This window comes from Falco peregrinus, chromosome 9 (assembly GCF_023634155.1).
Source record: "Falco peregrinus isolate bFalPer1 chromosome 9, bFalPer1.pri, whole genome shotgun sequence".
NCBI lineage: Eukaryota > Metazoa > Chordata > Aves > Falconiformes > Falconidae > Falco > Falco peregrinus.
Window position 1 is genome coordinate 30896823 of NC_073729.1, and position 20137 is coordinate 30916959.

The following is a 20137-nucleotide window of genomic DNA, read 5'->3' on the forward strand; positions in this document are numbered from 1 at the left end:
TAAGCAAGGGGGCGCTGGGGATGCTCCTGATTAATAGCAGAGGGTCCGGGCCGTGACCGCAGGCTCGGCATGTGCTGGAGCCGCGCTGCACTTTCCCAGCCCCCCTGCCAGGATGAGGGGGGTCGGAGGGAGGGAGGCAGCGAGCGGGACGGGGCCGGCGGCATCCAGCAGCAGGCAGGCGCTCCGCAGCCGCGGCTTCCTGGAAGCGGAGCCCAGCTGGGTGACAGGCAGCGGCGATAAGCGGCGGCTATCGGGGCCGTCCCGGCGGGCCCTGCCTCTCCGCGCCGCCGGCCGCCGCCGCGCTGTCCCGGGAGCGGAGCGGAGCCGAGCGCCGCGCTCCGCCGCCGAGAGGCAGGTAGGAGGCACCTGGCCGCGGGGCACCCGCGGTTCCCGCCGGGGGCAGCGCGGGGTGCCGGCCCCGGCGCCGGGCGGGGGGAGGCGGTGTCCCGCCCGCGACCCCCGCCCTGCCCGGTGGCGGGAGGGACGGGGCCGCGGCGCGCCCGTAGCGCCGCTCCGGGCGCCCGCCTGGGCGACGGGGCTGCGAGACGCGCGGGGCAGCGGGGAGGCAGCGGCACCGCACCGGTGGGTGAGAGCTGCAGGGCACCGGGGGGGGGGGCTTGTCACCGAGTGGAGGGGTATGTCACCGAGAGGAGGGGCATGTCACGGGGTGGAGGGGTATGTCACCGAGAGGGGGGGCATGTCGCCCAGTGGAGGGGCATATCAGCTAGTAGGGGGGTGCGTGTCACCTATGGGGGGGTCCTCGTCACCTATAGGGGCGGTAGGCTCCTGAGGAGTCTACGGGAATCTGTAGGTAGGCAAGCTGCAAAGGATGCTGATATTCCTGCAGAGGCTGCACCGCGCAAAGAGGCGCGGTAGCTTTTGCCCCAGAAGACAGCACGTTCATGCCCACAAACACCCGGGAACCCCCTGCGGGGTGAACATCTGGCTGGAGCAGGTGGGAAAGAGGACAACGTTTATGCCATCCTGTAGGGTTTGTGTTTTGGAGGTGGCATTGTATGGGCTGGTTATATTTTAGTTAACTCTTTTTGTCTGTGCAGAGATTATGTTTTATTTGCTCATAAATACGAATTGAGGTTTTGGGTCACAGCCCAGTTACGTTTTGCTTCAGACAGAGTTTAATTTCCCCTTTTAAAAAGTGTTTTAAATAAGTTGGGCCATATGGAAATCGAGTTGTTCATCAACCAAAGAAACTTGAAGGAATTTGAAAAATAAGGTTACATATTTCTTGAGCCATTTCTTGAGTATTGAACCAGAGTCAGAGTACAGCACCAGTACTCAGAACTCCTGATTCAGTCATTTCCTTTGCTGGGATCAAGACTTAATCCGTCTCTACCTGTGTTTTCACAGCTGTAAAATGGGAGCTACACCTATTAATGAGGGGCATTACATACTCTTTTTGGAAAGAACTTCATTTAGAAAAAACAAGAAAGCAGAGGAAGATCATTTGTAAGGGTAGTAAACAATGCAAAATGTGTCTGAGGGAACATTTCGTGTTGAATGGAGAGATACATCTGACAAAGATGTGGTGTCTAAAGGAACATGTGTGGTAGGAACTGCTTCTCTGTTGTATTCATCTCACATGCAGTTGATCACTTACACGCTGCTGTCTGAATTCTTCAGAGTGAATGACATAAGCACGACATGTAATAGTGTGGGAAAAGCTGCACAAAACCTGCCAAGATGGGACGGAGCTGTTATTGAATGGCAGGCCAAGCCTACTTTACGCTCCAGGTCTAAAGGGGAACTTGTGTGAGATACAACACAGGCAATATAGTAGGGAACAACTGGCTTGGCAAAATTTTCCTCCAATTGGAGTCTGGATACTGTTTAGAGGAATTAAAGGGCTTCCCTGAGATGACAGGTCCTGTGTTCCTATCTGGTGCTCGATTCTTGAGTCAGTAACTGCAGTTACTGCAGTGGTGTTTCTGTTAACAGTGTGGAGCCAAGAATGGGGAAATATAGGCCAAACAGTGAGTTATGTAATGGTATTCCCTAAGGGGTAGTATAAACATGAGATGATTTCCTTCTGTCAAGACAAAGAGCAGCCATACAGTTGCTCTACAGTGTTCACTCTAGCCCTGGGCTCCTTTAGGAGAAATCCAGGCAGGGAGCTGGGACTCTGTAATATCAAATCCACCAATATCACTTTATTCCCTTCCACAGCTAATTCCTTCACAAATATTCCTTTGCAGTATCCTTACAAAGAACCTGAGAAGAGGAATAGAGCCATTAGGGCTCAAAAAGGAAACCAGACTCAGTCTGCGAGGGGGGAATGTTACGATTTTAATGTGTCTCTTTCTCAGGGGTTTGAGGAGTGATAATGTGGTGTTACAGTGCACCAGGACAAAACGGAGGTTCTGTGTATAGAAAGTTATACACGATAAAAGAAGGGAGTGGGAACTGTCTCGGAAGGTTTGTTACTTATGCCGTTTGGATGAAATAAATAGAAAGGCTAAATTGGAAGTGAAGGAGATGTTTTATGTAAAATAGTAGGTTTAATATTAGTTAAATATACACACTCGGTCTTAGCCAGAAGGCTGAGAAAAAGGGAACAGAGTTGACTTACCCAGACTGTTATTGGCCAGAGCTGGATTTTGGAAGATGATTGGCTGGTGACAATCCAAAATTATACAGACTGCAAGTCTCGCTAAGGACATCAGCCGGCCTTTAATGACTGCAGGTGCTCAGGGTGCTGCGTTTAATTCTGATCATAAGATGGTGCCTCTGCAAGTACAAAAGGGACATACATATTTATGAAATACCAGGTTTTATCCACTTTTTTCAACTTTTCCATTTCTGTTGCCAGGTTACTGCCCCTGAGCACAGGTTACTTTAAACCAGTATGTCTTCAAAGACATGCCTGAAAACTATTATTTTTATTCAATTCAATTTTTTAGGGGAAAACTTGGTTTTCAGCCAATCAGTGCATTTAATCATGAGTAATTTAGAGGATCAGAACACCAAGACGATCTTGTCTTCTTTATTGTTAATACAGAAAGTACTGTAAGTGTAGTTAGCAAACCGATTTATGTGTAGCTGGTCTAGATTTGAATTTAGCTGTTTCAAATTAAAAAATAAAATTAGTTTAATGGGGAACTTAAATGCAATTATTATTGGAAAAGTAACTGTGTCAGTGATATTTTGTTATTCATCAGGTGTGTTCTTTCCCCAACATATGAATTCATCCCTGATCTGCTTGATGAAGTAGCAAAAATCCACTTTCATTATTTTTTTAACTCATAGTACTCCAGGCTGAGTCAAATGAATGCAGTAGCTCTTGCAAATTGCTCTAGCCCTTGTGTCATGAATTAAGATCCACAGTAGGGTTTATATCTTGAGATGTCGATCTCAGTTGCATGGTAAAATACCCATAACAACTTTCATTTCATTATAGTCATGTAGTATGACTTTAAGATTTCAGACAGACTTGTCAGGATTATTAGTGATTAAAAAAAATGTTCACTTGTTGACTTAGCAAACTGCATTGGGGCTGTAAATTTCTATTCCTGTTTTTCTTTCCTTTCTCTACAACTAAATTGCTCAGACTACAGATTCTGAGAATGCTGGCGTGCTCAAGCTGGGATGTCTGAGGCTTACATCAAGTATCAATAGGTTCCTATCATTTCAAGTAAGGCCAGTAAAATCTGCTGGCCCTCAAGAGCTTAGAGAGGCAAGGGGTGCGTGTTATGGGTAATTAATAATAGGGGCATCTGAATTTTAACAGGCAGTTCAGACATTTTGTCCTTATGTGCTTCTGACATATCTCAGCTGTAAAATGGTGATAATACAATAATATTTACATAGTACTGGGGAGATGATAAGAAATCAATATCATGAGTTATATTTATGATTAGGGAATGAGCCTTGTTCCTCTTAGCTGAATACTTTCCTCGCTTATTTCATAGGGCAGGAACAGCGGTAACAAAGCACTCATCATTTTGTTTAAAAAAAGCTGGGTCACGGTATGTCTGCTCATCACAAGAGTTTTCTCTAACCATTATTGAAACATTTTTAAACATGTAATTTTAAGCTATGCATAAATATCGGTAGCTAATATTCTGTGCAACTATGAATGCATAAAGGGCTATCTGATTACGTGTATTTGCAGATCTCTTTCTGCTTCACATTCTTGCAGATCAGAACAACAACATAACTTTCTTCTTTCAGGATAGTTAATGTTCTGGCCCAGAATTACAGCACCAGATGTGTTGCCACAGAAACAATTTAAAGGGAGAAGGAATTGCAAGCAAATTGTCTGTCTAGTGGAAAATGTTTTAGAGCTTCTCATTGGTTCCTGTGTGTTATATGTGTGCATGGCAGAGAATAAGGGAGAATTTTGCTTTTTTTGTTTCATACATCTGTTAGTGTTTTAAAATTCTCTATACAGGGTTGAAAACTTGAAAAATATTCTATTATGGGCATGAGTTACGTACCTCAGAGACATTTTTTATTAAATCCTGACTCATTTTTAGAAACTTTTTCCTTGAAAAGTGCGCAGTGTGCTAGCTGATTTACTCAGCTCCGCTTGCAACATGCTTTAGAAAATATTTCCAGTAATAGTTGTTTCTGTGAAAGTAAGGAAACATTTGATAATACAAAATTATCTCAGATTTTGATCCTGAAAATTAGTAGCACATTCTTACTACAGTTGACATGCTGATGAAAAGGGGGAATGTATATAGGAAATATTTTGACTTAATCTTACCTAGGAAGCCTTGAAGCAGCCAAAGCCCTAGATTTTAGCTAGCATTTCTTTTTCTCAGAATAGTTGCACAGGATACTCTAATCAACATAGCCTTCTCAACTATTATGAAAGTATTTGTCTGGACCAAATGCAACATGAATTACCTTAATATCACCTTTTCACTTTTTTGACCACAGAAAGGCATGTTTATCCTACAGTTTTGCATATTGTTTGGGGTAGAGAAAAATAGGAAGGCCACAGCTACACCAGAACAGTTTGGTGCATGGAATAATTGTCAGAAACCCTCCAGATGTGGATACTAGAAAAAAAATTATTTTTGGTACAATTTCTACTGATTTTTGACCAAGTTAATTTAAACTAACAAAAATGCTGATTAAATTGTGTCTGCACTAGGATTTCAATTTTATCATAGATGCATCATAAAGTACAGCATCTGTAACTAACATTGGTGGGCATTTCTTGTATAAACTTGGCTCAAAAATCTGGGAAGATTTTAAAAAGGCCAAGATTCACACATAAAGAGACTTGTTTCCACAATTCTTTGTCATTTGTGCATTTGAAAAGTCTTCTTCCCTGCAAATTTTGTAATACTGCTGGCTGGGTAGTTGGAGGAAATGTAATTGCATTTATCTTATCAAAAGCCAGGGTGAAGTTCATGTCTCTTTGGAGTGATGGAAAATTTACCATATGCATCTGTATGCATAATGCTACCCTGGGATTTTGGAGGATAATGGACATAAAATATGCCAAGAAGCCTTCTTTTATTGTTTGTTTGCTTAGTATTTTCCCTCTGTGAAATTTATTTTTTTAAGCTTTTTTTCATATAGCCGTATTTTTAAATGCCCCTCAGTTTGGAAATGCACAATTTATTCATTCTATTACTGGTTTGGGTTTTTTTCCCCCATACAAATCTGGGATCTTTTGCATTGATGAAAATTGCTTATAACAGAAGTATCGAAATATATTCAGGTATACTAGAGTTAGAAGCAATTACTTATGCTTATGAAAATAGTTTTACCGTATTTTAAGTGTCCTGCAAGAGAAATCTTTTTGCATACCATGTCACACGTTTGAGTTTTGGCAGGTTCACAGGTGTGTACATCACCAAACAAGATCTGCCATAAAGATAAGAAATTCATTTCTCTCTTGCATTCCTTATTCAGGCAGAACTCCAATTGTGGGTGTGGAAGGAATGCAGAGCTGGGCCTAGAGCTTGTGTCTGCACAGGTTAGAAATGAACTTTCAGTGTCAAATTTGGATCAGAATCTGCATCTGTGTTTCACTAGAAGACCACAGATACTTGAATCCAGGTTTCTGGTTTGGTTGTTCTTTGGGGCTGAATCAGTCTTTATTTGCAAACTGATCCAAACGTCCCCTTAATTAGTTCACATCCCTTTTGTTTGGTCCCATGAGAAGCTAGGTTAGTCTTTCTTTAGGCAGTAGAGCCTTCCCAAATAGACATTGTAAACTAGAAAAATAGGTACTTATAATTTTCTTAAAAATGTCCTTTGGGCCTGAAATTTCTTGTGCTTGGTTTCAATCCAGTATTGAATAAGACTGGAAAGTCTGAATAATGTCAGTTCAGCTGCGTTTGAGTTATTCAAGTGCATTTAAAAAATATGTACTTTCCACTTACATTTTTTCCATAATTCACTGCACTTACATAACCTCTGTTTTATTATTTAAATTGCTGCAGACTTGAAGAGGGAAAAATCATTCTCCAATGCTGGGACTCAACAGATAAACAGGGAGGCAATTCAAAGACCTCAGTGTGCTTTAATATTTTAATGTTTACTGCTTCAGTATTAGCATGAATAGGTTTATAGTTCTACTAGTGCAGGCAAAATATAATGTAAATAACCTTCAGTTTACCTATGTGCTGAATTTCTGCAGTTTTTACATTATGTAATTGAAATTTCACAAAAAGAGTTTAGAGGGCTTCTCTGGATTATAAGGAAGGATTTTGTTTGATGAGGTCTGTTCAAATAGTAGGTCAGGGTTTTCAGAAAGATTTGACACACAGAGATATTACAGATGCATATGCAGCTGCTTGAGGAATTACAATAGAGTGGTAACCGTATGTGAAAATGTGGCTAATACTTGATCTATACAGAAGGTTCACAGGCTTTTCTAAAGTTTTGAAGACAACTGATCTGTAGCGTTAGTTACCTGGTTTTTACAATGGAAGACAAAACAAAAGAGCAGTTAAAATGGCTGGATCGTGTGTAAAAATGCATCAATTTAATTCCATCAGTAAGATCTCAGCTTCAACATCACTATACAACAGGTTTGTTGTGTGTGAGTATAAATATATATTTATTTATATCTGCACTTCACTGTGTGCCCTTTTTCATGCTTTTAGTACAATAGTGTGTATATATATATATATATATATATATATATATATGTATGTATTTTATGGAAAACTGTCACTAGGCTTTTGTTATTCATTGTCCAAAATGGAAGCCCACACAGTGATCTTGAAGGTAATGTCACCTTTGAAGAGAATCCTGCATGTAGAAAGCTTACAGGAAATACTACTTTAATTAACCACAACTCCCACTGAAACAATAGAGCTATCCTTTGTGTAACTCTGCTGAAGTCATTGGATCTTGTTCCTAATTCCACTGAGGCGGAGTTGTGCCCCTCCCTTTTCTGAAGTGTTCACATGCCAATGTGTTGTGCAACCAACATAATTTGTTAACAAATAAAGACAAATTTAAATAACCTTAGAAAATCAGTGCAGACATCCCAGCTGCCTGCAAACAAACATCAGAAGTGCAAAACAAGTAGCAGTGCAGAGTATCTCAACATTGCTTGGGGTTTGGGTTCTTCAAGAACAAAACCACAAGTCTAAGAAGTATGTACTTTGCAGGAGAAGGCTTTGGATGAGAACATATACTGCATCTTCTGGTAAGATCTCCAATCCAGACATAATTCCATATCTGCCCAGCCTAGTTTGTTTTCTCAAGAGCTGTAGTAGTACATGATTAATCTTTCCCCTGTATGTGTATGAATTTGACTGGTTTTAGTTCCATTTAAAGCAATAGCAAGTATCCTTTGACCTGTAATTGTCAGATTATCTTTACAATACAGTAAAACTGTAGCTTATCGTAAAATATTTCTCTTGGGTAAGCCAAGTCATATGGAATAAAACACCATTTTTCTATTATAAGATTGAATGCACTGTCTGCCATTACTGCTGTTAACTGTGTCAGGATCTGGATTTAATTCTGGATCTGATTTAGTATGTTGTTGGAATCACTTGTCAACATGGATATTTTGTATCTGAATGGCCATTTCTGAATTTTGAAGATCACCCGAGAGTGATTTGCTGCCAGTAAGTTCTTGATCTGTACATTCTCAATGACAATTCTGTAGAGGATCACAAATGTGAGTTCGTAAGATCAATGATCCATGCACTGGTGTTTGGAGGGTCATATTGCAAGTGTGGGAAAACTGCCAGGGGACATAGAACATCACAGGGACGTACTGTTCTATTTACTGCCTCTCCAGCCAGGCATGGTTCCTTATTAACGGGAAGGCGTATCACTGTTGTGCTTACAGCACCTTTCAGCATTCTGGACACTGCTGCCATCCTCTCAGGCTCATCTGGCAAGATGCGTGATGATTATGTCTTTCACAAATCATGCCTGTCTGATGCCAGAAAAGCAGATCAGTACATACATAGTGCCTTTGATATCACTGGAGTCATCACAGTACTGTGATATGTAGCTGTTTGGCCTACGTGTTGTCCCGAAACATAAAGTTCTTTGCTGGTGATCTCATCCATTACCAGGACTCCTTAAATTATCAGTCAAGCAACAGCTGTGTGAATATGGACTATGCATGTGTCCGTCCATTTTTGTGTTGGATCTCTCTGCAGCTCTAATAACTATAACTTGATGCAAACCTGAGTGGCATTTCCCTACATACCACATCCTGAGGGTGGCTGTTGTTTGTCCTCATTCTATGAGGACAATAGGAGCCGATGAACTAAGGTTCAGTATGTACAGTGAACTGATTGATACCTTGGGTCTTTGGCTTGTTGGTCTTGGGTAAGAGCTCTTTACTCTCTTGACTCAGTGTGCATGTTAGCATTACAATTCACTCCTTCCGTGTTGAAAGGAACTAAGAGAACTTTCTTACAGGGAGCCCAGTGTTGTCAAGTGGCACGATCCTATTCTGCAAGAGTAGTCTCAATTATTATTGGCTTGTAGGTAAGTAATAGAGTCTGGGTAACACAGACTAAGTCAATTTACATCACAAAAATAGGTCTTGTTTTATGTGGCATGAGGGACTTGCCCACAGATTTTTTTTATAAACTGAAAATTGTAGTTGTTCTACACTTGCCATGTAGCCATACTAACCTTTGTTCTGTGCTTAAAGGTAGTACTGCTATTATTTCATTTCAGTTGGGTTTTTTTTTTAATGATGTAGACATATGACATTAAAAGCTTCTGCAGCTGTATTGATATGGCAGTGCTGTATGTTAATACAATGTTTTCTTTTTCCCTGATGCTGTACTAGCAAAGTTCTTGTAGTATCTAACGAGACACAAGTAATAAGCCCCTCTCTACAGCTTTTAAGTGCCTGTCTATATTACAAATTCCTTTCCTCAGCTAAATTAGGTTAAGGACTGTGAAAAATGGTTTCTTTTACCAACATGGTTACGTTATCAAAAGACACAAGCATTGAAGCAGTTATGGTGCACAGTAAACTTGTGCATGTGTTAGTACTAATTGGTTTAGGTCTGAGGGATAGTTTTAACTATGCTGATAGGAAGCACAGGCTTGCCAAGTTGCTCCATTCATTTTAGGAGAACTTTAATGGTAAATAATACCAATATTCTGATAGCAGCGAGGTGCTGGTAGTAGAGATACACAGATGATTTTCATGTTGATTTTTTTACATTATCTGCAGACTACTAATACCTTTCAAAACTATACTAGATGTATAAAAACAACAAACCTTTCAGGTGTAGCTGTATAGATCTGTGTAAAAAAGTTTCTGGCATAGGTGTAAGCATTAAGAGGAATGTTAAAAGGTGAAACTCATGAAGAGACAGCTGTGCTGGCAAAATACATAAGAATACTCATTTTGCCAGGATTGCCTGTGTCTTTTGGGGTGAGAGGTAGAAACAAGCTGCAGAAGACCTCGGTTATCTCTTCTGTTGGAGTTTTGTTGCTGTACTTACACATAGATGCTGAGTAAACCAGTCCAAGAACTAAGAAAAACTCCTTGCAATGCTGAAAAATACGAAACACTGAGCAGATGTGACTACTTGTTGCAGTAAAAGCTTTGAGTCCTCAGGGAACAAACATTTGGGTTCACAGTCTTTGAAGAAGTTTGACAGAGAGCTGATTGATTTTTTTTTGTGTGTGTGTGTGTGCACAAAATTGAAATGCATTTTCATAAGTGACTCTTGCCGTGTTTGTTGATGATATTCATGACATTTCAAGGGACCTTCAAATTAGATTAGCTTTTGGCCTAAATGCTGAAGTGGTTTGATCTCAGCTGGTCCTGCTGAGCAACTTCTGCTTAGCACTTCCAGTTATGTCTGCCTTTTTTTTTTTTTTTTTTTTTTTTTTTTTTTTTTTTTTTTTTTTCCCCAGTGAGTAGCTCTCTTGTGCTTGGGCTGGGTGATATAGAAGAGCCTGACGTTTCCAGGAATTTATCATCTCTGGCAGAAGTCTTGTTAATGTCAGTTATTGATAAGTGGAAAAGTAAACATGTGGCTGGTTAGGCAGTGCACTTCCAATGGCTTACGACTGGTCTGATTTCATATAACAGCACACAGTGGTCCTCCAAAGAAAACTTGTATGACTAATTATGTTTTAAAATTATTTTGACTGTATGATTTTGGTGCTTTCTAATGTACACTTTTTTTCCTTGTTTACAAATTTCAGTTGCATTAGAGATATAATTTTCTAGTCTTGCTAGAAATATTTCTGATTTAAGAAGTAAGTGTTTAAGAAAACATTAAATTTTTAAGCATTAATGAATATGGAAAGGGAGTTTTCACATGCCCAAATAGATTCTTTCTATTTGCTGACTGTGAAATATTTGAATTAAATAGCAGTTACAAAAACAGGCCTGAAGAAAGGAAGTTTATAAAGGCCATGGCAGATCTGCAATCAGTTATTCTGATGGAAGGCATCACCACTGTCCTTTAGAGATGTGTTGTCAGAACTGTTTGTGTAAGCTCTTCCTACCCAACTTCCAGGGAAATAACTGCTTTAGAAAAAACACTTAAAATGGTAGCCTTTGTTAAGCTATCTTTTTCAGGCCAAGACAGTTTTAAGGGGCACTCCATGGAGTAATGATCATTGTGGATTTTGTAGTCTTTCCTCGGCAAACTACATCTAGAAGTCAGTGCACAAGATGTCTCTTCTGATTTTATGATTTCCGAAAGAGTATTGCTGTAATTCTGTTTAGGCTTGAAATAATCCAAACTAGGCAGAACTAGACTGACAAAACTTGAATACCTGGTTTAAAAGTAAATGTTGTCCATTTTAGACTGCATTTTGCTTAACTGCTCACTTCCCCACATGTATCCTAACATACATTAGTCTTTAAGCTGTTTCCAAAGTCATCTCTTTTTGAATGTTTAAGAAGCAATTAGTTCCATTTTGTTTTGTTTGGACAGTTTGCAATTAAGCATTCTTTCAAGTGGGCTTTATTTAGCTAATTCCATCACAAAAATAAGCTCTAAGGGGACGAAGAGAAGTTCAAGCTAGCCAATGTTTATTTTTATTATTAATAATTTATATTATGGTAGTCCCTGGGGGAGCTAGGGCCCCACTAATCCCAGTTTCCTCTGCATGTAATGGCTGTGTCTCACAAAGCCTTACACAGCAGAAGATTCTTTTTTGCTGCTGTTAATTAGTGCAAGGGACCCGCTCTGTATTGCAAGGCAGTGTATTGATGAAGAGCATTTAAAGACAAATCAACAATAATTTTTTAAAGAAGCTTAAGCCAGGAACCAGAGGGAAAATGTGATGCATCTTTTCTATAGAAAGCCATCAGTACTGCATTTTTCCAGTGTAAGCGCCAAATCATGACTACAAAGGTCTTGTTCGTCCTCTCTCTGAAGTTATGGCAATGCCCCCAGTGACTCTGATGGGAGAAAGATTGGGCAGAGAAGCGACGGTCCTAAAAAACCCCATCTATTTCTGACTTAGCAGCAGAAGACACTTTCAAGAACACACTAATAGGCAAAGTTAGTTTCAAAAATTTACATGTTTGGTCAGATTTCTATCAGAAGTTATGGTTTTCACAGCATCTGATCCTAAATAATTGGTCTACTTTATGTTTTATATGTCTTGAAAGAAGTGATTTAGAGTGCTTTCACACCTGCTAAATGCAAAGGAGACACAGAGCCAAATCCTGGACTTCTGTAAATCGATTGATTTGAATAGCAGTTCATTTAAACTGAGGGTCTGGCCTGCTCTCGATGGGAGGGAAACCTGTGCGAGTTAAGTGGATAGAACTGACAGTGGGATGAACAGGGTCACAAAGTTGGAAGTGCCTTGAAGATGGTGTAGCAGTGCAAATTTTCATTGTTGGCAGAATTACCATCCTTTTCCCCTCCACTTATGTGGAAGCACCAGTCTCTTCTGTACTCTTTCCATAATTCCAAATTCAAAATCTAGACAGAAGTTTTCCTGACCTATCTGTTCCATAATCCTGTCCTCATTAGTTCAGTTTAAAGGGGGTAACACATCTGTTTCCAAGTACAGCTGTGTGGTTAGTATGTAGGCCTTTTTTTTTTTTTTGCTCCGTACAGAAATCACTAGATCTGGCCATTTAAGACACAGATTTTATAGGAGCTGGAGTTGGGCTGTGCAAAGTTCACCTCATTAAAAACAAACCCAAACCAAATAAAAGCAGAGAATAACAGCATAAAAAATACAGGCCATGAATGTCAGAGCACATGTATTAGGAATTGGTAAGAAATGAAGGGGAAAGCACAGATATATCAACACATATTCAAAGGTTCTTGTTTTTTTCCACAAGTTAAGTTTACATGCTTGTGGAGTGTCTACAGAAAGGGAACACTGGTGAAGCACACAGTGTTAGGATTGCTATGACAGCTACCCTAAATTGTTAGAAAACGTAGAGTTCAAGCCTGTGTTAGAAGATACTGAGTAATTTCAGCCTAGATAAAATGTTCAAACACACCAAGTAGTTTTTTTGACACTTCAGCTGTTAGCTGGCCGATAAAAGACATTCTAAATTGTCTTGATTTTGATATCTATTTCTTAAAAAATACACCCTTTTTCATTATCTTAAGATGGGTACTGAGATTCGCTAATCAGGAGTGGAAATACTGACTCTGAAAAAACTCAGTCTGTGTCTATTCAGCATTAAAGAAAATACTTTGTTTTAAAACATAAAACTTTTCTCTATCCTATTTCCCTCTTATATGACATTTTGTATACTTTTCGTCTTTTTCCAGTGTTCTTTGGGATACTGATCCTAACTTAGCAACTTCATTATTTCTGTTGCACAAGATTGTTTTGGTAACTTTTATGGGAATAAAACATGGTTGCCATAGGAAGTTGACTTAATGGTTTAGTTCTTGATGAAGGGACAATTTTCTTGATCAGACACCTAAATGACAGACAGTTTCTCCCACTTCAGAAGCATGCCCCAGGACACATACCAGTGATTCACAGACTTCAGTTTTTGAAGATAACAAAGTACATCTCACATAATGTTGCACTTCAGATTTCACTATTACTGGAAGCTTGTCATCTGTTTTGGTTATTATGTATCATTCTCAGCATAATAGTCAAAACATGTAGCTATCCACCATGGTGATTTCTATTGAAGCTTAGACTTGGGGCTTTCCACAACCCTAAGGCTGAGACACAGGACCTTCCTTATTTCCTTCCTTATTTCATACTTGACCTGCAAATGGGCTTTTAAGAGGCTTCTGCATTAGCTGACATATGGAGACAGGGTCACACCTGGTAAGTCTATCTGTAATACACATTCACGCATAGATTGGGGCAAACAAGGAGAATGAGAAATCTATTACAGAAGAATGTTCTTTGGTGTTCCTAATTAAGAAGAAGGAACCTCTCAAGGATGGAATTGGTAGGATTTAGTGCCTTGCTGCCAGGCAAATTTTCCTTTGTCAGAAATGGAAGAGCCAGTTCATCACTTGTAAATTGCTCTCCCTCAGCGCCATCTGCTTCTTCTCTTGTTAGGAATTTGTTTTTAAGTATTCATTATAATGAAGCTAACTGCAGACTCAAATTCTGCCAAAGCTGAAAAAGCTACAAGTCAGGCTAGCGTGTGGAGCCTGCCACATTCCTGAATCTCTGATTCAGGCTTGCAAGTTTGTCATCAAGTTCGAAATTGAAACCAGAGAAGCTAGCAGCAAGCCCTGTGCTCATAAATCAGCTGATAATGGGTGAATTGTTCTGTGCCTTCCCCTGAGAAGGAAAGCAAACTCAATGCAAAAGTGCTCACAGCAACTAGAAGAGCTATGATGTAGGCAAGCATGGAGAAACTACATGTGGCTGTATGAATATGCCACATACTGGCAAAGGAAGTAAACGAGGATTTTGGTTATATGCAATCGCTGATTCTTTTCTTATTACAACATTACCAAAAAGTTACAGTGGGATTTACAGCCAACCTTGATTCCAAGTACCAAATTTCCATGAAAGAAATAGGCATAATACATCAGTGTGTGATCCGTGACAAGGTCTCCTTTGTGCTTCATTTGTTTGATATCTGCTGCCACTAGAGGGAGGTGCAAAATTGACCACAAAATTATGTCTTGAAAAATAGTTTCCAGGTCATTAACTAAGTGCAGGCCAACATTTCTGCCCGGGATTCTACTGGAAATCTGGAATAAATGACTGTTTAATTTCCTCTGGATGTGCACCACTGTCACTGAGAATAGAACTGGGATCTGTATGCTTAGATGCAAACTAATTAGAAATACAGCAACATTTTGAATCACAGGCTTGAAAAACAGGTCATCTTGGACTTGAAAGTTGAGTCCTGTGTTCAAAGACCTGCACTGAAATGGTTACATTAGAGGCACTACCTCCAGCACAGGAGAAGCTATCAGAGGGGACTGTTTATGATATTTAAATTTACTGCTGCACAGGAAACCTGGACTCCAGAACTTCATTTCCAGAAGGTGGCATAAAGCTATAGAAGGGCCTAATGACTAAAGCAATAACTTGGATCAAAGCTGTTTATCTGATTTTCTTTTTATGGCTTGAACACAGCTAGGAGGAAAGTATGTCAGGTATGCAGTATTTAAATATATATTGCAAGAGTTGAATCTGCCTAGATAAAATTTGCAAGAATACCAAAATGAGTTACACACTGAAGCACCATCTTTCTAAATAGTATAAGCTATGAATGTAATTCTTATTAAAAATCAATTGAACTAGCTCCTAAGAGCCCAGATTACTTTTGAAAATGGTATTGTATTCCTGAATCATTTGAGTTTTTCAAAATGCAACCTGGCAGATGTAAGTTTGATGCAAAGTAAAGGGCCCATCTAAAAATCAAACAGATTTAGGCGAAGAAGTTCTGCAGAACACATGTGCAGCTATGTAGAGAAGCAAAATCTTCCACTTGCAGCAAAATTGCTACGTAACTGCTCACATTGCTTAGTCTTACAACAGCAGAAATGTCTGGTGAATATGAGTAGAAGAATGATTGTTCATGGCTCTGTACAGCTACATACAGTGGACTTTACAGCACCATAGCTAAAATTACCTCTTCGGTAGAAGATGGTTTCCTGCGTGGATTGCATTTTTCTGTAAAGAAAGCTGAACAAGTTCAGCTGTCTACATTGTTTTATGCCCATTATAGAAACAAGGCAGGAGAAAGAAATGATCAGGTGAGATGGAAGAGCAGGAAAAGTGCAAGGGAGAAGCAAAATTTACCTCTTTGTGCTTCAGAGACAGATGACAAAAATACTAAAAGGAAAAATTTCGAAAGCTCATCATTGGCCTCCATTACCTCCATTTTCACAAATCTGTTTTACCATATGAAAACAAAATATCAAACATACATTTCCCCTTTCTGTAACCGCAGTGGCTTTTCCCCTGTCTGCGTGGTGGGCTAGTTACAGGTTAGATGTGTTGGTGTGAGACACCAGTTTTAGATAAATGATATCCACAAGTCACAATTCCCAAGTTGAAGTGAAAGTCACAATTCCTAAATTGAAGTGAATTACATATAACCTTTTCAGATTCTGCTGTGAATCCTTTCCACAGGAAGGATTTATCTGAAGAAAGGATCCCTATTTGAGTGTAATGCTGTTTACTGAGATGTAGCATCAAGGGCACTTTCTGTCTCCCTAATTCAAATTACTTTTCTTCTCTAGAAAAATAACCAGAAAATTTTTTCTTAGTTCTGCCAATAACTGTATAAATAGAATGTTTGTCTTAACAATTGCACAAAAAATGCTTAAAATTGAAGGGGTTTTAATCATAAATTTGGAATGTTTATCTAGCAAAGTAGACATTGCTACTGAGGTCAATGGTTTTTCTAAAGAATGCTCAAGAGCAAAGATTAAATACAGTGTGTATTTTCCCAGTGGATTCAAGACTGCTGTACACAAGATGGTCACTTCATTCTTTCTTCAGTCAGCCTTCATTACATCTACCTTTAAGAGTAATTAGGGCTGAGTCATGATGTTATCACATCTCAAGAGTTTCATTAATTTTAATGGTCTGGATTCTTTAGATATCCAATCCTGCAAAGTAATGTGCCAAGGTCTAGAAATTTCCAGCCTGTTCCATGGTACATTGAAATAAAAAAAAGCTTCAGTGGTTCAGGCCCAGATCAGCCCTAAGGCTTTGCTGAAAATGTTTGACAGTATTGTAACAATCTGATTTTTTTTTTTTTGACAGTATTGTGGCAATCTGATTTTTTTTCTTTATCAGTGTCATAAAAGACCCAAATGCCATTGTCTGCCGCAAATGTTTTGAAATGGATACCACCCATCATAAGCTTTCAGAAGTGTTAGTTAATTCCATTGTTCCTGACTTTTGAAATAAATGAGGGGAAGAACAATAATTGTGATTACGTCAATGTGATAGAATACAAATGTAGCCCAGTTTGTAAAATCAGCCTTTAAATTTGACTTACGTTAGAAATTTTCTGGTGTAATTATGTTAGGGTTCTCTTTCCATCTATTAAGTGTTTGCAAAATATATTTCTATCAGCTGAAACCCCAATACAGGTGCAATTACAGCAGCCAAACACTTATGGCGGTGGATTTTGTAATAAATTCAGGGAAGTGGAATGAGTAACTTCACACTTTTGACTGGAAGGTTTTTTTGAAACAGCAGATGATTAGTGGGAATCAGAGATCATGTCTGGAGTAAGTCCAGAGAATGTCTCTAAAGTCCCTAAATGTTCTTCTACTTAATCACCACTGATTTTGGTTTCGTACAGTGAAAGTAGAGTTTCAGTAGAAATGGTATAGAACCAATACACTTTAATGGCAAATTTGTTTGGCTGCCGTGGGGCTGAAGTGAATTTTCTGAATGCTTTAAAAAGACATAGATTCTAGGTGGCAACCCTACAATAAAATCTATGTACTCTGCTATGCAGAAATCTACTAACTAAGATGATTCTCTGTATAGGCAGAAATATAAGCCACATATTTTACGGTCAGAGCTGCAGTCCCTCCAATAAAATGTTGAGCACATCTGATACTGAGAAAAGGATTATGTTGTGATAGTACAAAATGAAATCGACTCTGTTCAGCTTCCACAACTAGAAGATAGAATGGCTCTATTGCCCTTCCAAGTAAAGCTAATGTAATATTTACAAATAAAAATAATAATAGTCTAAAAATGTAAGGAGAAAGTTAGCATCAGGTGGTCAGAGGAATTGTCATGATCAGACAATGTATCCAGAATCACAAACATGATCCTAAGACGTTAAGTGATTGACATTTGATAGTTTGTGTTCAGTCATTGTGTTAATTTCCTATAGTGACTAATAATTTACTTCCATTTCAAACTGGCTTTTATTTTGTTAGTCAGCTGCTGCTTGCCAAAGCCAGTGAACAGCGGGCACTGGCATACTAGTGAGATATGTAGCCCCTTGTTGACTGGGCTGTCAGCTCGATGTGTGTGTCCACAATTAGCTGAAGGAAACAGAAGTCGGTACAATTTTTGCAGACACAGAACTAGAAGTAAGTGTGTGTCTCCTATAACCAACTGGTCGTTCACAACTGGAACATTATAAATTGTAAGGAAACATGAATACCTTACTTCAGCAACAGTTCATCAAGTTCAAGAGAACCTCTTGGAGGTACTAAAAGAAAAACATGGCTACTAATTTAAAGTTCAAACACAAGCAGAAATATTTTGCAAGAAGTCAGTGAGTCATATTTTCCTCATAAAATTTTTGAAACCATTGTGCCCAGAAACAATTAAATATGTGACTAGGGCTGGAAAAGTTTAGCCGTAAACACAAACAGACACCCGTTTTTTGTTTGTAGAGGATGAAGGTCATTCGACTTGAGGAATATCCTAATACTAACAGAGACGAAGCAGAACATGCAGTTTGAGTGTACTCACTGCTGATTAGAACCTCACATGTTTGGCCCGGCATGCCTGGATACTTGGTAACACTGAAGGTTAAATGCTAATAGTCTATTACGGCAAATCATTGAAACAAGGATAAACAAACATACTCTGATTTGAAAAAAATACTCTTTTGATTTATATTAAAAATACATTTCTGAGACATGAAGTCTTAAATCTTACAAAATTGCACCATTAAAATGCTCGAGACAATTAGTACCTGGCAGTTTGGAGGTCTGTGTAAGACTCAAGCTTTGTAAGACTGTTCAAGACTCCATGTTTTTTTCCAGTAGTTTGGTGTTTCTATTGCCCCTGGCAATAGACTCCTTCAGTTTGGCCCAATATTTTTGCGCTCCACATATGCCAGCCCCTAGCTAGCTACTGTATTCACATTCTGTGCTTTTTGGGAAGATTAAAAGAGAGGAAGTTCCTCTGCTCCCCAGGGTATAATACCTGTATTTGTGAGATTTGGAGACATTGGCCTACACAGCAGAGGTTACAGGTAGGAAGACAGATCTGAACTCAGCGTGTCGGGGGTCCTTATCTGATTTATTTCTAGCCTAAAGGGAAAGTTGAATCTGAGATGAGCCCAGATGCTTTTTCTCAGGAGCAGTTGTAATGTAGCTCAGCACTTTTATACAGACACTCTGGCTAGCAAACCCCTCTGTTTAAACAACTGCATTTATAAATCTTCCTTACAAATAAAATGTTGTCTTGACATCCTACTTACAGTCTTCTATTCAGAAGTGTGAAATGAGCTGTAAGATTTGTAGGTCGCTACGAAAAATATATATGCAGGGTTGTACCAAGTGGTATTTGACTTTGTCGACATTATTTCAAAGGCAGAAAGATAACCCCCTTTAATGGTGCTTTCCTAACATTATTTAAATTCTCTTCATTCTTATAAGAGGGAACTGTGAAAATATGCTTGTGAATTGCTTTTGAATGTAGCTATGCGTTACAGCAGAGCATGACACGGTCAGTGGCCTTGAGGACTGAGATTTGTGCAGTTAAACAAAACAAATGACCCATGAGAATTTTTAAGTGCTTATGGCTATGAGCAAGTGAGGTCCAATTCATGTCCCATTTCTACTAATTTGCAACAGCCTATCTTCTTGAAGACCAGGATTATATTTATGAAAACACATGTGGGAGAAGAATCACGTCTAGGCAACTTAAGCAATTCCTTTCTTTCACCAGCTGAGTTTTGGGGCTCTGTACGTTCCCAACTTAATTCTTCACATCTAGAATACAGTATCACAGATTTTTACTTTGGGAGTCTTCTCATCGTTTCCCACTTTCTGTTCCCTCTGAAGGGTCTGCCTGTTTTTGTTTGCTTCATGTCTATACGATTCAAAGGCTTTCAGTCTCATGCTATGCAGACTTTAGGAGTCCTGTAAAATTAGACAAGTTTTTCCTGCACTTTCTTCTTCCCTTTTACTCATGAACTAACTTTCCTAGGTTAGAGAGTGGAAGAATAGATCCTGGGAATCTAGCTTAGCCTTGATGAGGGATGTGGTCAATAACCATGAGGCTATTCCTTTTGTTTCTTCCGTGAACAGCTTGTTACACAATTACATTTTTCAGTAAGTTGCTTAGTTTTTTTCAGTCTAATGATCTTTTTGATGGGATGACTGTTCACAGTCTTATAAACATCTGCAAACTAGAGGAAAGACTAGAAAATATTTTGAAACTTTAGCTGTGATATTATGCAAGTACAGTCTCTGATTGAAGGTGTTAAGGAGGCATCTTTTCAAAGCAAGAGAACGTAAGTGCTGTACAGTTTGATTAAATGATCATTAAGGTGCACCTATTTTTTTCCACG

The 20137-nt window shown here is 39.2% G+C and overlaps 1 protein-coding gene across 4 annotated transcripts in view; it reads left to right on the forward strand.

The window, feature by feature from the left end:
• RIPOR3 (RIPOR family member 3) overlaps positions 1 to 20137 on the forward strand; it is a 54117-nt gene that overhangs the window by 434 nt on the left and 33546 nt on the right. Inside the window, exons 1-2 of one of the 4 annotated variants that reach the window (XM_055813262.1) lie at positions 130 to 355; positions 8878 to 8946. The exons of 1 other annotated variant lie outside the window; for it this stretch is intronic. The gene's annotated coding sequence lies outside the window, so the exon portion shown is untranslated. Of the gene's footprint in view, positions 1 to 129; positions 356 to 561; positions 583 to 8877; positions 8947 to 20137 lie in introns of those variants that run through there. 2 more of the 4 variants (XM_055813261.1, XM_055813264.1) reach the window with 2 other exon arrangements.